We start from the raw sequence: 21,442 nt of genomic DNA on the forward strand, positions 1-21,442 counted from the left end.
AAAAACAGTTTCCCATAGGAAAAGTGTTTTTGCCATATATCAAAGGAATCACTGATCAGATGGGAAAGTTTATAAAAAAAAACCTTACAAACAGTATTCAGATCCACCAGAAAAATACAACAGATGCTATGATCGGCAAAAGACAGAAGAGATCCCCTCACTTCTGCAGGAGTATACAGCATACCCTGCAGTTGTGAACAGGTTTACATTGGGACCACACAGCATAGCATCCAGACAAGAATAAAACAACATGAAAGACACTGCAGACTTGCCCAGCCTGAAAAATCAGCAGTGGCTGAACATAGCTTAACTCAAACAGGACACAGTATGTTATTCCAACACACTGAAATGCTGGACAACACATCTAATTACTATGTCAGATTACACAAGGAAGTCATTGAAATTCATAAACATAAGCACAATTTTAGCAGGAAAGAAGACAGTTTAAAAATAAATAGGGCATGGTTTCCTGTCCTGAAAAACACAAAATGCTCTACATCTTACAACAGCACTGCAGATAAGATTAGAATTTCAACAGCCCATCCATATGCAAAAGAACCTCCTCAGGAAAGCTCCTCCATTAGCATGTCACAACCTGGGAAACTCCTACAAGACAATGACTCAGCCCTACCCCACCTACCCTGTCCATAAGCCACTGCTGTGTGTGACACAGAACAAATTGGTACTCATGATCAGCACTGCCTATGTGATTCCTCATTCAAAACTGCTATATATGCCTGTTCAGTTATCATCTTATGCTCCTCCCAGTACACACATGCCAAGAGCATTCCTGTGGATGTCATAAGTGGTGTATTTCTTCTCTAGTAATGGTAAAATCTGAGGTATATTGAAGTGAAATGACATTCACAAGAGGCTCTAGCATATCTGACAAGCATGTGTGCTCATGCCAAGGGAGTTTGGTGACTTGGGAACTTTGAGATCTGAGGCTGCGGTCACACAGAGCAGTAGCCACGCTACTGCGACGGAAGATAGGTGGATTTTCCGGGTGCGATCTCACCGCCACATCTGGGAAGCGTAGAGCTCCCGTGGCGAACCCGAGGCTTCCCTCCAAAGATGCGCGGTTAAAAACTAGTATCTCAGAGGTACTAGTTTCCGGAAGCAAGGGCGGGCGTCTGATCATGTTTCTAGTGGCATCCGGCGCCCGCCCATACCCCATTGCGAAAAGGTTTATTTTTTTCGAAGTCTCCAGGGATGCGCACAAGCACCCAACGGGGCATGCGCATAATTCAGGTTAAAAAAAACCAACAACCCCGTTTGCCGTGCCACTTCTTTGGCGCGTCGTGTGATCGGCACCTCCCCCTAACCACGGGACCTCGACGGGACCGCGAGGGGAAGCCTGATCGCACAATCGTGCGTTATTTCGCTGTGGGGCAAACAGCCACGCCTCCCCCCCGCAATATCCGGCCCATGTGACCGGGGCCTTAGTTCGCTAACGGGAACTAAGATTAGTACATTGGGTTGTGAGAGAGCCTTTGAACCAGTTGGAAAAAGGCATTGTATTAGTAGCTGTGGACAACAGAGTTTTGTAAATTTATTTGAACAAGAAAGGGGATGTGGCATCCCATGGGCAATGACTTGTGATATGAAGGCAGAAAATAAAATGTACATAATGCAGCACAAGCAACGCATTGTGCTTTAATGTAAATTTTAATGATACAACAGTGTACATATGTAGCAAAGGAATGTACAGCAGATCATTTCCGTAGTTTTCTTTTGTTTTTGAAATTATATTAAAAATACTTTGGGCTATATCTTGCATACATGGAAAAGATAGTAGGGATACAGTTGCTTTCACTCAGTACAAGCAGGCAAAGAATAATTTCAGTGCTTCCACTTGGACAAGGACTGTTGCACTTGCATAAATCTTCCATAGGATTCAGCCTTCTGCTTGGAGATCATGGTAAGGTGAGTTTGTTGGATTCTGAAAGGTATACCTTCCCTTTCCGTTCTGTGTTATGCTCTTCCATCTGGACATTGATCATTCTGGTCATGTAGAAAGTAAGAATGGTCCTTATTTTCAGTTCGGACCACAATCTGTGGATTTTACAGATGGCAAGAAAGTCTCTTCCCAAATGCTGCTTGGCAGACAGTGGAGACCGTATGTGTACTATTGTCTCCCTTGTCTTTTCCCACACTCTGCAAAATCTGGGGCATCCCCTTTTTTTCTTGTGATGCTAATGCCTGATAGACAAATGCAACATGGTGTTTTTGCTTTGACTTGTTCTAGAGGTCTACAGTACAGATCTTTGGTTAAGTGGTAGAAAGGGTAGTCGTTATATGGACAGACTCTTCCTTGTAAACTATCTTTCTCACTTTCCATTTGTAGGAGCTACTTACTCTAATATTTTTCTTTAAATTAAAACTTTGTACCATCTGCCTAACTTCCTCTCTAGGAAGATAATTGACTTGCACTGTCTTGAGTCTCTTTGGGAGTGAGAAGAAATTGCATGATAAGCCACTGTCCTCTCATCTTGTCTTGTGCCTTTGGGCAAGAAAAGGGGAAGAAACTATACAAGGGCAATCCCACATATGTGATATTCATAGAAACAGTAGCACCCAAAGAACAGTTTACAAGGAAGAACCAATGAAGCAGTCTTAGATCGCCCTCTGTTGCTTAATAAATAAATAGCAGTGTATTCTGCTTTGGCTTGAGGACAACTTGAGTCCATTTGTGCTTGTTACCTGCTGGGGCTTCAGATGTTCAAACAGAGGACCTTTTTGCCATGTGTCTCCTGTAATTTCTTATTGCTTTAATAATGGCATTTCAGTGTTCAGAGTGCTTCATGTACATTGTCAAAGTAACCTTTAAAGGTAAAGGTAAAGGTTCCCTTGCTCGAAAGCCAGTCGAATCCGACTCTAGGGCTGCGGTGCTCATCTCCGTTTCAAAGCCGAAGAGCCAGCGCTGTCCGAAGACGTTTCCGTGGTCATGTGGCCGGCATGACTAAACACCAAGGCTCACGGAACGCTGTTACCTTCCCACCGAAGTGGTACCTATTTATCTACTTGCAATTTCTCGCTTTCGAACTGCTAGGTTCGAAAACTTTACCACAGTGCTATTAGATAGGCTTTCTGTGGAAACCCTGAAAGTTCATAGCTAGGCTGACATGTGAACCAGCAATTTTAAGATCACAGAAGCAGTGTTATACACTAAATTTAAAAATGGTAAATAGAAGCATTCCATATTGTGGCTTTACTTGTTCTTTATTTGCTGGACCCTATAGCCTTCTAAGCAGGTGTAGTATCAGGTCCAGAGTTTGTCTAGCTAATAAGGCTACACAACATTACTGAAATGGTCCCTAGGATGATGGAGAGGGGAGCAGACATGGACCTAAGAAACCTGGACAAGTCCTGGTCCTTCAGTCTCCCATATATTCAATGACCTTGTAATTCATTATTCGTTAGCTAGCTGGGGACAGTTGAGCATTTGCATGGCGAACTGCAGGAGACTCAAGCAGGCTGAGTAATGAATTGATTGTTCACTGATCTTCAGAGAGAATAATCCAGACTGTCCATTGCTAAGTTGGGCTGTTCATTGACATTTGCAAGTAAAAAGTGGCATGATGATCATTGTCATAGCCCCATATATTTTGGGACCAAAAAACATGTCAAAGACTCAGGCTTTGTGCTTCACTTTCTGCTGCTAGTTCCAGTGCCAAAAGAGCGCCTGTATGCATGTGAGCATCCAGGCAAAAATTAGTTATGTCTTTGGACAAATCTTCAAGGCTGCAATTAGATAACAGACTACAGAGAGGGTGATATTCTTTATAAGACAACAGGTATATTAGATGTAATCATGAGAACATACAGGGAAGTGTGATATTAACAGACATAAACATTGATCTTATTGAGGAATGTAAATCACAACTAAATAAAAAATGAGTGAGTGATTCCATCTCCATGTTTCCGCATGGGCAGGCCCTCTGTTTGATTGGGCTACCTGCCAAATAATTCATTAAGGGGTAAAGCATTGTGTTGAACCAAGAAGAAAAGTCTTGGATAAGTCAGAATTTTTTTAAATCTCAGTTAATCTGGAAGCACTGGAAAAGAAGGGGTACTCAGTCCTCAAAAAGAGGGTGCACATTTCCTTTTTGAATCACTGCATAACTCAGGGTTGTCCCTTTGGCAAAGGCTAGGAATTATCTTGTCCATAACTAAAGGAAGATCTGAAGCTCAACTATGGTAAGAAATATGCAGATATGAGAGTCTTTTGTCTACTGATTTTGTCCAGGAGGACACAAAAGAATCAAGTTCAGTCTATTTTAGAAGGTCAGGAAGAAAATCCAGGTCTAGAAAATAAAATCCAAATTTCATCACAGCCTTTCATACCATCAAAAAGATGGAAGTAAGGCCAGCTTCTAAATACAAATTGGAGTTTGAAATGCAAGTAGGTACTTGAAAGATGACATGGAAAAATTTTGACTGTAAAGATTCAATTTTGGAAGTAAGAGCTGGAAATCAGAGTGGAACCCTGTAGAGCAGAAAAGACCCAATTTTTTGCTTTGTTGCTTTGTAGACTTCTAGAGCAGAAGGTACAAATTGCCATCCAGAATGATAAAAAAAAAAATCTCCTGATTGCTGCTAGATGTACTTTGGTGGACTCGAGGAGAGGGATTAGTTTCCACTGCTGCTGCTCCTACGGGTTGGACAGACCTCAGGACAATAGATCAGTTATTGACAATAAGCTGTGATAGCAAATGGGAACTTTAGGAACAGAAACAATGCAGTTGACTGTAAGCAGGCGTGGATCTCTGCGCCACATTTGTGGGCTTCCCTGTAGTATGCTGCCCTTGATAGACCATTGGTCTGATACAGCATGGCTACTCTTAAGTTCTTAAGAACTAATTGGTCTGAATTTTTTTCAATGGGTTGGGTCAAGCAGTCCATGGGTGCAGGGATCATGGATCTTTCCACCAAGCAGACCTTTGTGACCCTGGGAAAGTTGATTCCTGGCATTGCTGAACTTGCATGGATGAATGTCCACATGAGTCAGGAAGCTGTGAAGAGAAAGGGGGCAGAATAATCTAACAACATGGTTCTGCTGGCAGAAGAGGCAGGGGTGTTGATAAGTGACCACAGTCTCCTGACCCCCATGGCTATTAATGTGGGTCCTGCAACCCTAGTAATAAACTTTTCCAGGGTTGTATGGGACTGCTGGGGGGGGGCACTGCTGAAAAGAATTGTAACTGACTGTTGGTGCTTTCTGATGGTGGATTTCCTTTTTTAAAAATATATTTGTATGTTTGCTGTGAAGTGTCTGGTACTTGATACAAAGGTTACTGTGCTGGATGGACAACTTAGTTTGGCCCAACATAGCAGCATATGGCATTAGGTCTATACAATTTAAGCAGACCATACTATCACCATCAGAGAAATATTTCTTACATTTTGTGTGGTCCTGAACCCTTTTTTGGTGTCGTTGAATAAGTCTAGGTTGGTGCTGCTTCTGGTATGCTAGTCACTGAAGGCACTGTCCATGGACATGTTTTGACACTGAATATACCTGCTTGTAAAGGATATGTCTAGCTAACATGCAAATAATGTAAAGTGTTCACACAGAAAGGAGCTAATTCTTTCATAATCTAGGTGTTGGGAAGTCATATCCATGATTAGTGCTAGATAAGAGGCTTTAAGATGAAATATGATCAGGTATTTCAGGTCCAGGATGGTCCTTGACTGGCTTTTTTTCTTCAGTGATGGCGGAAGATAGAGTAAATATCTGCTCTGCTCGCTGGCAGTAATTCTGTCACTGTATCCCTTTGAGAAACCAGAACAAATATTACCTGGTATGTATCATGAAGGCAGTTGCTTTGGCCAAGCTCTGAAGACCATAACTCATTCTGCTATCATTGGGGGGCACTGGGGGACATTATTGCCAGAAGCTTCTGGGTCCAATTAACTGATTTCTTTTTTAAAAGTAGGTCTGCCCCCAAGGAAGCGCAGGGTCTGGCAAACAATAAGCAAAAGAGGAGGAGCAGAATGCTAAGAGCATCAAGACAAATAATAAGAATTTCTGTAAATGTATCTTGAGCAGGAAACCAGCCAGAGAGGCAGTTGAGCCTTTGGATGGGGGAGCTGAAAGAAGCGAAATGAATCCTTTGCATCTGTATTTACTGTGGAAAGTGTTGGGCATGTGCCCAGGGCAGAGCAACTATTTTTAGCAATGGAGCCTGAAGAACTGAATCAAATGGAGATGACGAGATGAAATTCTAGACCTGTTGGGAAAATGAAAAATCATTTGGCCCTCAGGGTCTGATGGCATATACCCAAGAGTTCTTAGGGAACTCAAGTGTGCAATTATTGTCCTACTAACCAGTACCTGTAACTTGTCATTAGAATCAGTCATTATAACCTGATGTTACACTGATTTTTAAAAAGGGGTCCAAAGGAGAACCAGGAAATTACAGGCTAGTTAGTCTAACATTTGTCCCAGGCAAATCAGTAGAAACTGTAATCAATGACAGAATTCTTAGGCACAGAAAGGAACAAAGCCTGCTGATGGAAAATCAGCATGGCTTCTGCAAAGAAAACTCCTGTCTAACTATCCTTTGGTGTTTCTTTAGAAAGTAAACAGCTATGAACATAACAATGGCCCAGTAGAAATTATATACTACAACTTTCAAAAGGTTTTTGTCAGGATAACTCACATGAAGCTGCCTTATAGTGAATCAGACTATTGGTTCATCAAAGTCAGTATTGTTTACTCAGACTGCCAGAGACTCTCCAGAATCTCAAGAAATGGTCTTTCACATCACCTACTGCCAGATCTTTTTTATCTGGAGATGCCGGGGATTGAACCTGGGACCTTCTGCATGCCAGGCAGATGTTCTACCACTGAGCTATGGCCCCTCACTAAAGACGCATCAAAGACTCCTGAGTAAGCTTCACAATCATGGGATAAGAGGACAGGTCTTTTTATGGATTAAAATTGGCTAAATAACAGGAAACAGACAGCAGGAGGAGGAAAGTAAGAAATGGGATCCCGCAAGGTCAGTATTGGGGCCAGTGTTATTTAATTTGTTCATAAGTGACCTGTAACTCAGGGTGAGGTGGCCAAGTCTGCAGATGACACAAGGTCATTGAGGATGATGGAAAACCAAAGTTGACATTGAAGAGCTCCAGGAGGTGAGTGATAGAGGTGTGCACAAAAAAAGAGTATTTTTCATGTTCAGAATACTGATATTTCCCAATATTCCTGAATCCCAATATCAGTACGGTTTTTGGATTCAGGAAATATTCGGGATTGCCGATTTTGGGCGGCTCCATTATACCCTATGGGGACCATTATAGTCAATGTCCCCATAGACTATAATGGAGAATTGATCCAGGGACTCGGAGGGGTCTGTTTTTTAAGGTAGATTTACCAAATTTGCAGCATAGCTGCTGGTGCCCCACCCCAAACCCCCCCCCCCCAGTTTCAAAAAGAAGTAGGTGTCCCCATCCTCCATTGTTTCCAATGGAGAGGGGGAAAGCGTTTGAAGAGACACGGTCTCTTCAGATGCCTTCTACAGGCCACCTGCCTAGCTTGGCCCCATCCCCATCCTCTGCCCATGCTCTAACTGCCTTATGGACTGGTCTCTCAGGTCTCCCCTCCCCGGGTATTGCATGGCTGGAATCGCAGCATCCATTTCCCCCCCCCTTTCGCACTTTTGACCCATGGATCCTCAACTTTTCCACCTCCTGGAGGCCACCCTCTGGGCTCGGCCCCCTCCCCTAGCCCCGCTCTACCTGCCCCATGGGCAAGTCTCTCAAAGAGTTCACTCCAAAGGTATTTTTTGGCTCAATTATACCCTACAGGGACCATTAAAGTGACGCAGTCCCTTTAAATGCCTTCTCCATGCTGCAGCAAGTGAACTCTAAAGGGATTTAAAGGGACTGAAGTCCATTTAAGTGCCTGGGAGTTCACTCTGAAGGCATTTAAATGGACTGTGAGAGCCTTTTAAATGCCCTGTAACTTCGGCTATCCCCCAAAACCCAAATATTTTGGGGGGGGTTGGAGCAGCCATTTTTAGATAGCCAAATTACCAGCCCCTCGGTGATCGGCTGAGAAAATACCCAATAAATACCAATAAGGTATTTATCAGGTATTTTTCAGCTCTGTTTATACCCAGCACACACCCCTACTGAGTGAACAGATTGGGTGAGTGAGCAATAATGTGGCAAATGAAATTCAGTATAGATATAAGGTGATGCACACTGGAACAAAAAACCCCAGCTTTCACTTATATGCTAATAGGGTCTGGACTTTCTGAGACTGAGAGGAAAAGAGACATTGGGGTTGTAGAAGAGAAGAGATTGGATTTATACCCTGCCCTTCACTACCCAAGGGAGTCTCAGAGCAGCTTACAAACTCCTTTCCCTTCCCTTCCCCACAACAGACACCCTGTGAGCAGTGTTCCCTCTAAGCTGAGTTAGTGAGAGCTAACTCACAGTTTTTTAGCCTCCAGCTCACACACTTTTGTCTTCGCTCAGGAAGGATGGCTCCAGAGCAAACTAATTTATACAGTCACCAAATCGCTCGCTCACAACTTTAATGCCAGTAGCTCACCAAGTAGATGTTTTGCTCCCAAGACTCCACAGCTTAGAGGGAGCATTGCCTGTGAGGTAGGTGGGGCTGAGAGAGCTCTGACAGAAACAGCTCTTTTTCAAGAACAGCTGTGCCAGAACAATGGCTTGCCCAAGGTCATCCAGCAGCTGCAAGTGGAGGAGTGGGGAATTAAACCCAGTTCTCCTAGATTAGAGTCCATGCACTTAACCACTACACCAAACTGGCTCTCTCACTACACCAAACTAGTGGAATGCTCAATGAAAATATTTATTTATTTATTCATTCATTCATTCATTTAATTTTTACTCTGCCCTCCCGGCCAAAGCACTGCACTGAATTGGTGAAAAGGACAAACATAAAGCTGGAAAGTATTATTAGGAAAGGGTTTGAAAATAAAATAAAACAGCTAGTATTATGTTGCCCATGTATGGATTTTTGGTGCAACTGCATTTGAAATGCTGTGTGTAGTTCTGGTCACCATATCTCAAAAAGGACATTGCAGGACTGGAAAAAGTACAGAAGAAGGCAACCAAATGGGTAAGGGGTTGGAGCCTTTTTCTGTGAGGAAAGGCTGAAGAATCTGGGACTCTAGTTTAGAAAAGAGATGATTAAAGGGAGGCATGATAGGCATTTATCAAATTATGCACAAGGTAGAGAGAGTGGAGTTTTCTTTCTCTCCCAGAAGAATAGAACTTGAGCACATCCAATGAAGTTGATGGGCAGTAGGTTCAGGATGGACAAAAAGAAATTATTTAGTCAGCAAGTGATGACTACAGGCATAGACAGGTTTAAAGGGGAACTAACAGAGTCATCAAGGATAAGTCTGTCAATGGCTAGTGGGCACTATGTGGGACAGGACTCTGGACTAGATGAATCATAGGTCTAATCCAGTAGGCCTGCTTTTATATTCTTATGGTAGACTCATGGGCTTTGTAGAGGGCAAGCTTAGTTCTCCTGTCAGTGGGGTACTTGAGAGACCCCACCCTGTCCTTAGTTACCACTGCACACCATTAAAGAGGCCTTACACCTTTCGGGAGGGCATACAGTTTCTTAGGGAATCCCGTGCCATAGTAGTGGATAATAGCTTAGACCTCTCTTGCTTCGTGGAAGACTTAGTGAACCTAGGATAAGATATTAGAGGGATAAAAATGAGAAATAAATGTCTAGGCCTACCAGTGGAGTTGTGCTATCACAAGTTCCTTTAAGTCCTGCTCCTGCTCCCATGGCAGGAACAGAAGAGGGGAAATCACCTTCCACCTGAATAGGCAGTTAAAGAATTGTCCTGCCTCCAAATCCTTCTTTCCTGTTCCAAGTGAGAAGCCTTGCTTCTGACATCCATAGTAAAGTATACTTCTGTACAAATGATGATATCATATTAATATAGATATCTTTCATCAAACTTCAGTTTTACTAATATGCACCAGTTCTTTCAAATACATTAACCAGGCCATAAAGATCCACAAAATGGAGCTAGGGACACATAGGTGATTTCTCTACAAACCTGAAGAATCTTGTTTGCAGAAAAAATTGAAATTAAAAGAAAAAGAAAAAAAATACATTGGGTGATTAAAACTCCCCCAAATAATGGAGCCTGACTGTGCCCAAGAAGAGGCTGCCAGAGGGAGGGAAGGAGAGAAAGAGGAAGATAGGCAGCAGATAAAGATAAGTTGGCTGGTGGGAAGAAGAGAGGGAAGCAGGAGAAGTCTATGGGGGCTGCCAGCGAAGGGAAAAAGGAAATGAGGATACAGGGGAGAATGAGATGCCCCCCCACAAGCCCTTGCAGGGGCCTCTTACTTGTGTCTTCCTATAATAAACAATTTTGCAACAACCATTATGTTTGTGATTTTGCATTAACATAGATGGACTGCTGTCTCCTAAATACTTACATGCTAGTAAAATAACTGGTCAGACTTTGAGGAAGCTCATCATGGCTCTGTTGAAGGACCTTCATTCTAAACTGTGAAAGTACTCCACTTTCTTGCTTCCGCGTGGAAGGAACACTTATTGTATGTCTGAAAATCTGTTATGGTCTTTTGGAGAATCAGTGTGGTGTGCTTAAACAGGATATGGAAGAACCAGATTCTGATCCCCTCTCTGCCGTGGACCTTGGGCAGGTTGTAAGTACTCATCCTTACCTACGTCTCAAGGTGGTTATGAGGATAAAATGGAGGCGAGGAAAATGTTGTAAGCTGACTCTCCATTGGTGTAAAATACAGGGTATAAATAAAATTAAAAATCTAAAATGTACCTTAGAGTTGCTAGTTCAGAATAGAATAGAGTTGGTATATAAAAAGTGTCAGAATATACAGCAGTCTTTTTGTTGTTGTTCAGTTGCACAGTCGAGTCCAACTCTTCATGACCCCATGGACCACATCATGCCAGGCCCTCCCGTCGTGCTCCAGAGTTTGCTTAATTTCATGTCCATTGCATCAATAACACTGTCTAACTATCTCATCTTTTGCCATCTCCATCTTTAACCTTCAGTCTTTCCCAGCATCAGGGTCTTCTCCAGTGAGTGCTCCCTTCTCATTTGGTGGCCAAAGTACTTGAGCTTCAGCTTCAGCGGTCTTAGTTATTGTGTTTTAACCTTATAGGCCAATATAGTATGCCATGATAGCTGAGATCAGCCAGAATTTGTTCTTAGTTTAGTTCCCCTGTCTAGAAGTTCCTGTGGCAGAAATTTAACACATTCAGACCATTCCTACAAGCCCAAGAAGTAAATATAGTTGCTTTACTGATGGAGCAGCCCAAGGTCACAGCAGCTCCAGAACGGGTTTAGAAGATCAAACACTCATTTTTGATTGGTAAATCCCATTTTCTCTTTCTGCAGGAAGGACGGCTGTAAAAACTACTAGTGCAGCTATGATACAATGCTGGATCATTAGTTTAGGTGAAATAAAGATGTAATTTTGCCTGCAGAGGATTTCTTTGAGTGCCTAACAAGATATATTTTTACACAGCAGGTTGGTTTATCTCTCTTGAGAATCAAAAGCAGTTCAGATATTCACAGGTTAACTGAAACAATATACTATGTAGTATGGCACAACATTGAGGCCTAGATTATTTGTAATACTTAATACTCTGAGACAGTTTAAGAACCATGAACACAGCCCAGATATCCCCTTCCAGTCAATTTCAAGCATGCCTTTTTGTAAAGTATCCAGAAGCATATTTAATCCTTTGGGCTTCCAAGTTGTATAATCACTGTTGAAAAAGGAGAGAGAGAGAAGAAATCTTATGGTTATAATTTAATTGTTATTGTGAAAACTAATAAAAATATATTTTAAAAAACTATCCTGAAGCATATAGTGGTGGCTCTTTTAGGGATATTCCTCAGTAATCAAGATCTGTTTCAGGCCTGGCTCTGTGACGAAGACTGCCTTGGTAGATCCAGTCTGTTCCTGTTTCAAAATCAGAGTGCCTATGGCATCTAAATTAATAATCTCCTGATCTGATCTCCTCAGTGATTCCAAAACCTTCTTTCTAACATTTGGAAAATCAGCAGAAGAAAAGGACAAATTAAACCCTAAACTCAACAGTTTATCCTTCATTAACTTATCCCAAGATGATCTGTGGGAGTCAAACTGAGTTCATCTTAAAAGCTCTGGTAAGGACTCACCATCTAACAAGAAGACTTTAAATTTTACTGCAGCTACTCAAGCCATAAGAGAAATTTGACTACAGCCAGTTTCCTGCAATAAATTAGAATTTGAAATGCTTAGGACCTCACAGAACAGTACACAAGCAGGAAACCTACACTGTCTCCAGCTTAGCTAGAGGCTCCATATAGTAAGATGGACAGGATTTTTGCTCAATAAATCTCTGATACCATTATGTGTTGTTCTGTCCGACTCTTCGTAACCCCATGGACCACATCATGCCAGACCCTCCTGTCTTCCACCATCCTCTGGAGTTTGCTCAATTTCATGTTCATTGCATCAATAACACTGTCTCTAACCATCTCATCCTTTGCCATCCCCTTCTTCTTTGACCTTCAATCTTTCCCAGCATCAGGTTCTTCTCCAGTGAGTGCTCCCTTCTCATTTGGTGGCCAAAGTATTTGAGCTTCAGCTTCAGTATCTGGCTTTCCAGGGAACAGTCAGGGTTGATTACTTTTAGGTTTGACTGATTTGATCTCCTTGCAGTCCAAGGGACTCTCAAGAGTCTTCTCCAGCACCATAGTTCGAAAGCATCTGTTCTTCGGCACTCAGCCTTCCTTATGGTCCAACTCTCACAGCCATACATTACTACTGGGAATACCATTGCTTTGATCATACAGACTTTTGTTGGCAGGGTGATGTCTCTGCTTTTTATTATGCTGTCTAAGTTTGCCATAGCTTTCCTCCCAAGGAGACAGCGGTCTTTTAATTTCATGGCTGCAGTCACCATCTGCAGTGATCTTGGATTCCAAGAACATGAATTCTGTCACTGCTTCTATGAATTCCCCTTATAGCAGCTAAATGAGATTTCATTCCAAAACATGATTAAGATGAGTAGACCAGGTATTGGAAGCTATAAAGTGAAATCTAAGATAACAAAATGAATGCACTTGCTCAATCAGATGCCCTTTAATTGTCCAAGACTGTCTTACTTTTCTATATATACACCTACTTTCTGAAAAATTAAAATCTTTGATTTACTATAATTAATAAACAACTGGTTATCCTGGCAAAAATTCACCACAGCACAAAGTATGCGATTCAACCCTACTCTTATAGGGGGAGGGGGGAAGGGATTTATACCCCGCCCTTCACTACCCAAAGGTGTCTCAGAGCGGTTTACAAACTCCTTCCCCTCCCCACAACAGACACCCTGTGAGGTAGGTGGGGCTGAGAGAGCTCTTGACAGAAACTGCTCTTTTTTCAAGAACAGCTCTTATCAGAACTACAGCTTGCCCAAGGTCATCCAGCCAGGTGCAAGTGGAGGAGTGGAGAATCAAACCCGGTTCTCCCAGATTAGAGTCCGCGCACTTAACCACTACACCAAACTGGCTCTCATTATACAAAATAATAACACCTGCAGTGAGAGATATACAAAGGAAGGTATAATTCTGCAAATAATAAAAAAGGACTACATATGTGGCTTGGCATATTTACTATCAACCAAGCCCTGAGTCCACCAGCAGCTTTTTCTGCCCCTTCTTTGTAAGGAAAAGTCTGAAACCTGGGCTGGCTATCACTTTGTAGGGATCAGTAGACCACTATACACACACATGAAATCCCTAACATATTTTCCGAGTTGGATTTTAGAGGTTGTAAATAGCTTGGAGAGATAATCTTGGCTATAAAATGGTGTGAAGAACTAAATGAAAATGCAAGATGGACAAAAGTATAAGAGAATGATAGTTGGGTGAGATGAAGGAGATCAAGGTAGAACTGATGCTAGTCTCTTACTAATTGTTGTGCCATTTTGATGTAGTTATCAACCCCACTTATCTGTTCATTCCTGAAATTGTAAAAGCCATGCAAGAAATACTGTAAGTGGTAATTACAGGGAATGTGGCTCTTCTTTTGGTTAAACATTGAGCAGCAAGCAGCTGGTGATAATCATCATCATCAAAAGAAGCTGATTGCAACCACCCATCTCTAATGTGACAGGAGGACCAAAGGTGGCTGCATGTTTGTGCATGTGGCCAGGACAGTCTTTGATTTCTTGCTTCCTCAGGCCTCTTACCTGTCTTAAAGGTAGCGAAAGGCTGCAGTTTTGTGGTTTTGCTGCAGGTTAGCAGTTGGCATAGTCCAGCTGCACAAGCTCAGTGTTTGGAATAAAATATGGCTGTGGCTAACTGTGCTGTTGCTCATCTCAATTCACAAGATTTAGAAACCAATTCAGGCTGCTGTTAAGGAAAAAATGGGGGAAGAAATAGTTGAAAGTCAGCAAAAGTCACCTTGGTAACTGCCGCATTACACTCGCTCAGAATGAAGAGACTTCAAACATGACTACAAACAGCTTTTAAGAAACAAAAAGAATTTAATCATCTAAAGAATTAATCTGACAACTGCCCACACTTACACCTCCCACAATCCTTCAGTCACTTGGGAATGAGCTTTAATCTTAGATTTCCCTCCAGTTCCATAAAATGCTAGATGTGCAATCTTCAAACTGGGGCATTTCCGGCACATTGCTCTCATTCAAATGCTCTCCCTTGCCTAACACAGCAGCCTTGGCTTTTGTCAGTTTGTTGTTTCTTTCTTTTTTTTTCGGGTTGCAAAACAGAATCATGAATTATTTGTGTTGGTTGGATAAGACATTCAGTCTGGTAGAGATGTTTGCAATATTTTATATGCTAGTTAGTGTTACCTTAACTATAAAGATGAAAACGTATGTCACCTTTTGCTGAATGCATCTGATTAAGGGAAATTTTTAAAAAAGAAGGCAAGATGGGTAGCCGTAAACATGAAGATTCAAATACTAGAATCAGAAGCCTTGCTAAGCTCTCCTTTAAAGCGACAATTTGCAGACAAAAGAAGGCGCAGTAATGAGTTGTGTGTTTCATTCCATCACTCCTTCATCTAGGTTGTCTTTCCCAACCACTCGGCATGGATTTTCATTCATGCTAAAAGAATGTGGAAATCTCCTGCATACTAGATTCTTTATTCAGCTTAGCGTAGTTTATTGAAAATCTGATATGTGGGTGGCCCTGCCAGTACCCTCCCATTTTCAACAGTTGGCAGAAAAGAAGAAGGAAAAGGCTTCTGTTTGATGGAGAGCTCTAAGGTTCCTGGGTCACACAGTACAGAGAAAATCCTGTTGCCAGAGCCAGGAGGTCTTGGCCGTCCAAGGGAGCCAGTTCCTGGGCTTTTGCAGAATCGAGCCTGGATAAGGCGTTTAGCAGGATGTGGTTCAGGGCAGAGGTACAGAATCCTAGAATATTGTAGGAGAGATTTGGAACAGGAAACGAGCTGCAGCAAGCCCCACAAAAGGCTTGTAGAGTTTATAGGGTAAACAGAAACAGAAGACAAGGCGTTTGTTTCAGGAAAATAGTTCTGTGAGGTACAGTCAGGTTGCGCTGGGAATGAATTGTCTGAAGACAGCCTCTTCTGCTTGTTTTTATATGTATTTCTGGGAGACTGGAGACAGTGCAGAGTAATCAAAATAGACTCAGCTGTGTCTCAGTCTAGGAGCAGCCATTCTTACACTTGGCAAAATGATGGGCCAAGCATAAGTGTCTTTAGGCCCATATATGTCTCAAACCAATCATGTTTTTCTGTTTGGGTTCACATACTGTATTCTAACTATTTTGGTCTCTGTTCAGAGAAAACAGACACATTATACTAATGGCCTATTTTGAGTACATTCAGAATAAACATAAAGGTATGCTTATAGTTGTAGGCCACAATCCAGTGGGTCAAGACATGTTTATTATTGATACTATGGCATCTGAACTGTTGCCAAAAACATATACTGTCTGCTGATGCTGCAAATGCACCTGCATGCTATCAACTTATGATATACCATGAACCTGCTATAGTGAATCTGGGACTACAGCATCTCTGTTCTTGACAAAATGGCATCTCCATTTTCAGACACTGTTTTTATGTGTTCATCAGAAATCACATTTTGTTAGGAAAGGTGGGAGGGGGACCATTCAAGAATCTTGGCCAAATTTTTCCTTAACTAGTAGCTTCATAAAAACAGTAATTGGTCTTCTTGAAAATTAAAGGACTAGAGGCTCTCTGTAATATGAACACTATTTTATTTTGTATCTTGCTTTTCTCCCTGGGACCCAAAGCAGCTTTTGACATCATTCTTCTCCCTGTATTTTCCTCACAACAACCCTGTAAGGTAGATTAGGCTGAGAGATTGAGACAAGCCCAGGATCACCTGGCGAGCTTTCGTATGTATGAGTATTAGAACCGGGATGCCCCAAGTCCTAGGATGACACCTTTAACCACTGTGATATGCTAGCTCTCACAACACTGTGATCAAAACTGTGTAACATCTTCCATTCTCAGCAAAATGATTTAATTTGTTTCTAGGAGGGCAGGGAAGGATAATTATGTAGCATCATTCATGTATACAGCAGTTCACTCTGGGTTGTTTTGGTGCCAAGTGAAACAAACCAGCAAATTCAGCTAAATAACTCTGTCTATAAATGGATTATTTCCAATGTGCCTGGAACTCTAGCAGTGAATTAGGTTTCTCTTGCCAGTGGATCCCATGTAAGACATACTGGAGACTTTCTCTTTCTTAAAAGATTGAAGCCCAGTGGTAAGAGTGTTTGGACCTGTCTAATATACTCCTGTAATACTTGCTAGAATAACTTACAATAAAATAGACTCCTATATGTTACTGCAGTTGGAAAAGCCTAGACTGTAGGCTTGGATTCCATTGCTGTTTTAACTGCAAGATGAATCTCTCCTTATATATAATTGAATAGTGGGTGCCAAAGTTCTAAAATGCACTCCTTTAGTGTATGGACGCTTGAACTGTCAGTCAGAAGACGCTGGCTGGGTTGACTGGCTGCTTTGTGCAGTCCCGCCCAGTGTTTCAAGGTCTTTTGCATATGGAAGCTGATTGGACTTCACTCCATTCCACACCTCATACTCCCCCCCCCGCAAGGCAGTTGGAATGTCTGGTGGTGTGTAGGTCCCAGGATCATGTTTTAAAAGCTGCCTGGGGAGATGGGGACCTCAGACAGGTTACAGTGCCATAGACTCCCCCCTCCAACCCAGCTATTTGCTCCTGGGGAAACTATTGTTGCCAATCTTGGCCCAGCACCCATCAAACCATTCTCTTCAACCCCCTGCTGTGCAGCACACTTTCCCCTAGGGTTGCCAAACTCCAGGTGGGACCTGGAGATCTCCCACTGCTACAATTGATTTCCAGCTGACAGAGATCAGTTTCCCCTGGAGAAAATGGCTGCTTTGGAGGGTAGACCCTATGACATTATACCTGCTGAGTCCTTCCGCCGCCCCCCCCGCCCAATGCTGCCCTCTACAGAATCCACCCCCAAAACTCCAGGTATTTCCCTCCTTAGAGCTGGCAACCCTACATTCCCCTCAATGCCTGTTGGTAGGCAACTAAGCTTGGTCCTGTCACCTACTTTGGCCTTTGGGAGAAAACACATTGGGGCCAGTCCTGATAGGGTTGCCAACGGAAATTCCTGGAGATTTAAGGGATGGGGCCTGAAGAGGGTGAGGTTTGAGGAGGGGTGGGACCTCAGACAGGTACACTGCCATAGACTCCACCCTCCAAACCAGCCAGTCCCACATAGGGAACCATTGTTGCCAATCTCCAGGTGAGGGCTGGAGAGCACTCAGAATTACAACTGCTCTGCAGAAGGGAGGGCAGAAGTCAGCTGAAGTCAAAGGGGCAGATAATGGTAGGTTGATGGTTAGCTGGGAAGGAGATGGGGTTGCCAACTACATGCTGACAAATTCCTGGGGATTTGAGGGGTGGAGCCTGGAGAGGGTGGGGTTTGCAGAGGGGTGGGACCTCAGACAGGTAGAATGCCATAGACTACACCCTCCAAACCAGCCACTTTGTCCTGGGTAACAATTGCTGCCAATCTCCAGGTGAGGGCTACAGATCACTCACAATTACAACTGCTCTTCAGGTAGCAGAGATCAGTTCCTCTGGAGAAAACAGTGGACTCTGTCATTATACCCTGCTGAGGTCACCACAGCAAATTGACACTGTTTGCCCAAAGCCAGAGCACTCCCCCAGAGCCTCTTTCTAGATCTCGTTGTATTGCTTTCACAACGGGCTTTACTGCTAGTTGTTAATAAAACTGCAAACTAAAGACAGATTGTCTTCAGTGTTCCTGTAAAATTTGATGTTCTTCTACCAATTCTCCCTTTCTTTTAGAAGTTAGTATGAAATAGTTGATAAGTGTATATGGATAATAGAAAGAGTTTAAATACCAGTTCGCCTTTAATAATTTGATTTTTTCAGAACATCAAAATGCATTCTTCAGTCTGCTGCCTACCATGTTTTTCAAGGCTGCATCTACACAAATTAGCTGTATCTTATCTAGACAAAATATGATGGGAGTAAACAAAAATAGATTTGAAACTTGATCTTTTTTGAGGAAGATCAACCTAAGTTGTCCTGTGACCCAGATAACAATGGTTCTGACGTGGATGACTGAAATCCAGACTGTGAGTCACAGATGGCTTCTAAATGTGCCTTCCTTCCATGTTTCTTTTCTTTAGCCTCCACAAACTGTATACCTAGCCAGTGTTCCTATAGGTAAAATTGTGCATTTGGATGTTTGTCTGCATCTTTACTTACCCTTCTGAAGGGAGATTTCTTCCCTTCTTTCTGTTTAAGAGGAGATGCTTAAAACTGACAGGTCCTTTTGAAACAGAGACCAGGCTGTACTCATAGTAGAATTATCCCTCCTGATGATATATTAAATCTTCCTAGTAATCAAGAATGATACCTCTCCTTTTTTCTTTCCTGTTTTAAATTGAAAGAATTATCCTTGCTGCCATATAAGACCATCAAAAGTATCTAATAATCAAGTACCAATTAAAATTAATATAACAAACGCAGCAGTAAAACCATAACAAAAAGTGGTTGCTTGCTTAGTTATTAAAAGCACAAATAAACAAGACTGACTTCACCTGCTTTGTGAAAGATGTTCCAGAAGAGTCTGACTTTGGAGACAGTTCTATAGCTGGTTCTCTCTGGTAACTATCCCCTCATTATCAGGGGCCTCTGATAACAGATCTTAATTGGTGGGCAGTTTCCTTTAAATGAAACTGTGCACTTGGGGTTTCTTCCTTAAAGAGGCAGACTTTGATTGAGGCTGACATGAAACTTGGAGGCTGGATTAATATGCTTGAAAATAATTGTTCTCTATGTTTGATTTTAACCTGTTTGCACTTATGAAACATGTGAATCCATCAAATACTGAGTTGACCATTGGTTCATCTAGCCCGGTATTGCTTATTTAGATAGATAATGACTGTCCTGGTTCATGGGCTGAGAAGAGGTCTCAGATAGCAGGTGTTGGGAAAGACCTTTAACTGGAATGCCTGAGATTGAATTAGTACATGAAGAATTTCAGTTGGTGTTAAGAGTTCTACATAGCGTTTGATATATTACTTTAAAGGCACCCCGACCTGCAGATAATAGTGTAGTAAGAATTTTCTACTGCCACTCCCTGTGTATATATGTTTGGACCTGTAATGTGTGTTGAAATGCACACTAGTTTGTCCTTAGTGTCTCCCTTCTCATAGAATAGAGACACTAAGGCAGCGTTAACATATGTTGTTTCATCTGACTCAAGAACTTTTCACATTCATCCCAGGCTTCTGTGAGGATAAAATTGAATGAGAGGGTATATTTACATTTTTTTAATTAACAATTTTTGTATTTTACAGCATCAAATATTAGATACATAATAGTGCAATTAGTTACAAACGTTATTAAAACATTAATATAAACCAAACAGAAATTTCAAAAATAGATCAACTTTTGATATTGTGGGTTACTTGGAATAATTTATTTTCCTAACAAAAAACTGATAACAGGGTACCAAACAGCAACAATGTTTTGTTATAATTTTCTAGTGATGAATCTAATAACATTAAAGGACAATTTTTGCAGTATAAAGTGTTCCCATATACGATTATACCATTGAGCCATTGTGGGAGGTTTTGTGTCTACCCATTTGGAAGCTATTAACAAATGTGCAATTGCAATTAAAATTGTTATTAGTTCTCTGTTTTTGTTTCTAGTCAAACTTTGCCTCCACAAGAGGGTATATTTACATTTGAAGGAGATATCCACAATGCCATACCCAGTGCCTGTGAAAATAATTCCATTGAGCGATGGTATTTCTTACCTATGCAACTAAGATTCTTCAGGAAGATACTTTCAACATCCCAAGTCTTAGAGTCTTTCACCATAAATGTGCAGTTGTATGTGCACTTATGCCATCCCATTGAACACAGTGGGATTTACCCTGGCTCTGGGTGAGGACAGCTGGATATCCTTCGGGCCGGGATCACCAGGAGGATTACTGTGGCTAGGTCAGGGTGAGACAGGAAGGGGGCCAGTTGCCTGATCTGGCACAGCTGGAGAAATGCCAGTCTAGCAATGTTTCTGACCTGGACTTCCATAGATAGGGAGGAATCCAGGAACACACCCAGGCTCTTGGTGTTCAGCACTGGTGATAGAGGTACACCATCAAGAGCTGGGAGTTGACACCCCAGCCCTGTAATTGCTCCACCCAGCCATAGAACCTCCATCTTTATAGGATTCAGTTTCAGCCGGCTCTGCTTCAGCCAACCACCTATGGTCTCCAGCCCTTCAGCCAGAATAAATGGGGTGGTATCTGGCTGGCCATCCATCAACAGATACAGCTGGGTGTCGTCAGCGTACTAACAACCCAGCCCAAAACTCCGCACCATCTGGGCAAGGGCACACATATAGATGTTAAACAGCATTAGAGAGAGGATTGCCCCTTGAGGGACCCCATATACTAGGGGGTGTTGGGGTGACACCTTCTCTCCTAGTGCCACCCTCTGTTCCCGACCATGGAGGAATGAGGTAAGCCACTTCAAGGCCACCCCATGAACTCCTACGTCAGTGAGGCAGTGGGTCAACAGGTCATGGTCGACTGTGTCAAATGCTGTTGTCAGGTCTAGTAATAACAGCAGCGCTGAGCTGCCTCAATCCAGCTGTCTACGAAGTTTGTCTGCGAGGGCGACCAGCCTTTAGTCTGGATAACAGTGAAATCATCCTTGAAAGTTGGTGCAGAAACTTTCATATGTTAACTACAATGCTGATGCCATGTCTGCTTCAGAGTCCAGGGATTGAGAGTAGTTTGCATCTTTATTTTCATCCATTGCCATCCAAGCTTTCTGACTTCTCTCTAGGCAGGAGGGATGCCTGGCATGGCTTTCCATGCAGATTTGTAGT

General features: G+C 42.3%; 1 protein-coding gene across 1 annotated transcript in view; it reads left to right on the forward strand.

Annotated features, from left to right (window-relative positions):
- The window catches only part of SUFU (SUFU negative regulator of hedgehog signaling), a 124,902-nt gene that overhangs the window by 59,164 nt on the left and 44,296 nt on the right, over positions 1–21,442 (forward strand). The window lies entirely within an intron of this gene.

The sequence above is a fragment of the Gekko japonicus genome, unplaced genomic scaffold (assembly GCF_001447785.1).
Source record: "Gekko japonicus isolate JY-2015 unplaced genomic scaffold, Gekko_japonicus_V1.1 scaffold29, whole genome shotgun sequence".
Taxonomy (NCBI): domain Eukaryota; kingdom Metazoa; phylum Chordata; class Lepidosauria; order Squamata; family Gekkonidae; genus Gekko; species Gekko japonicus.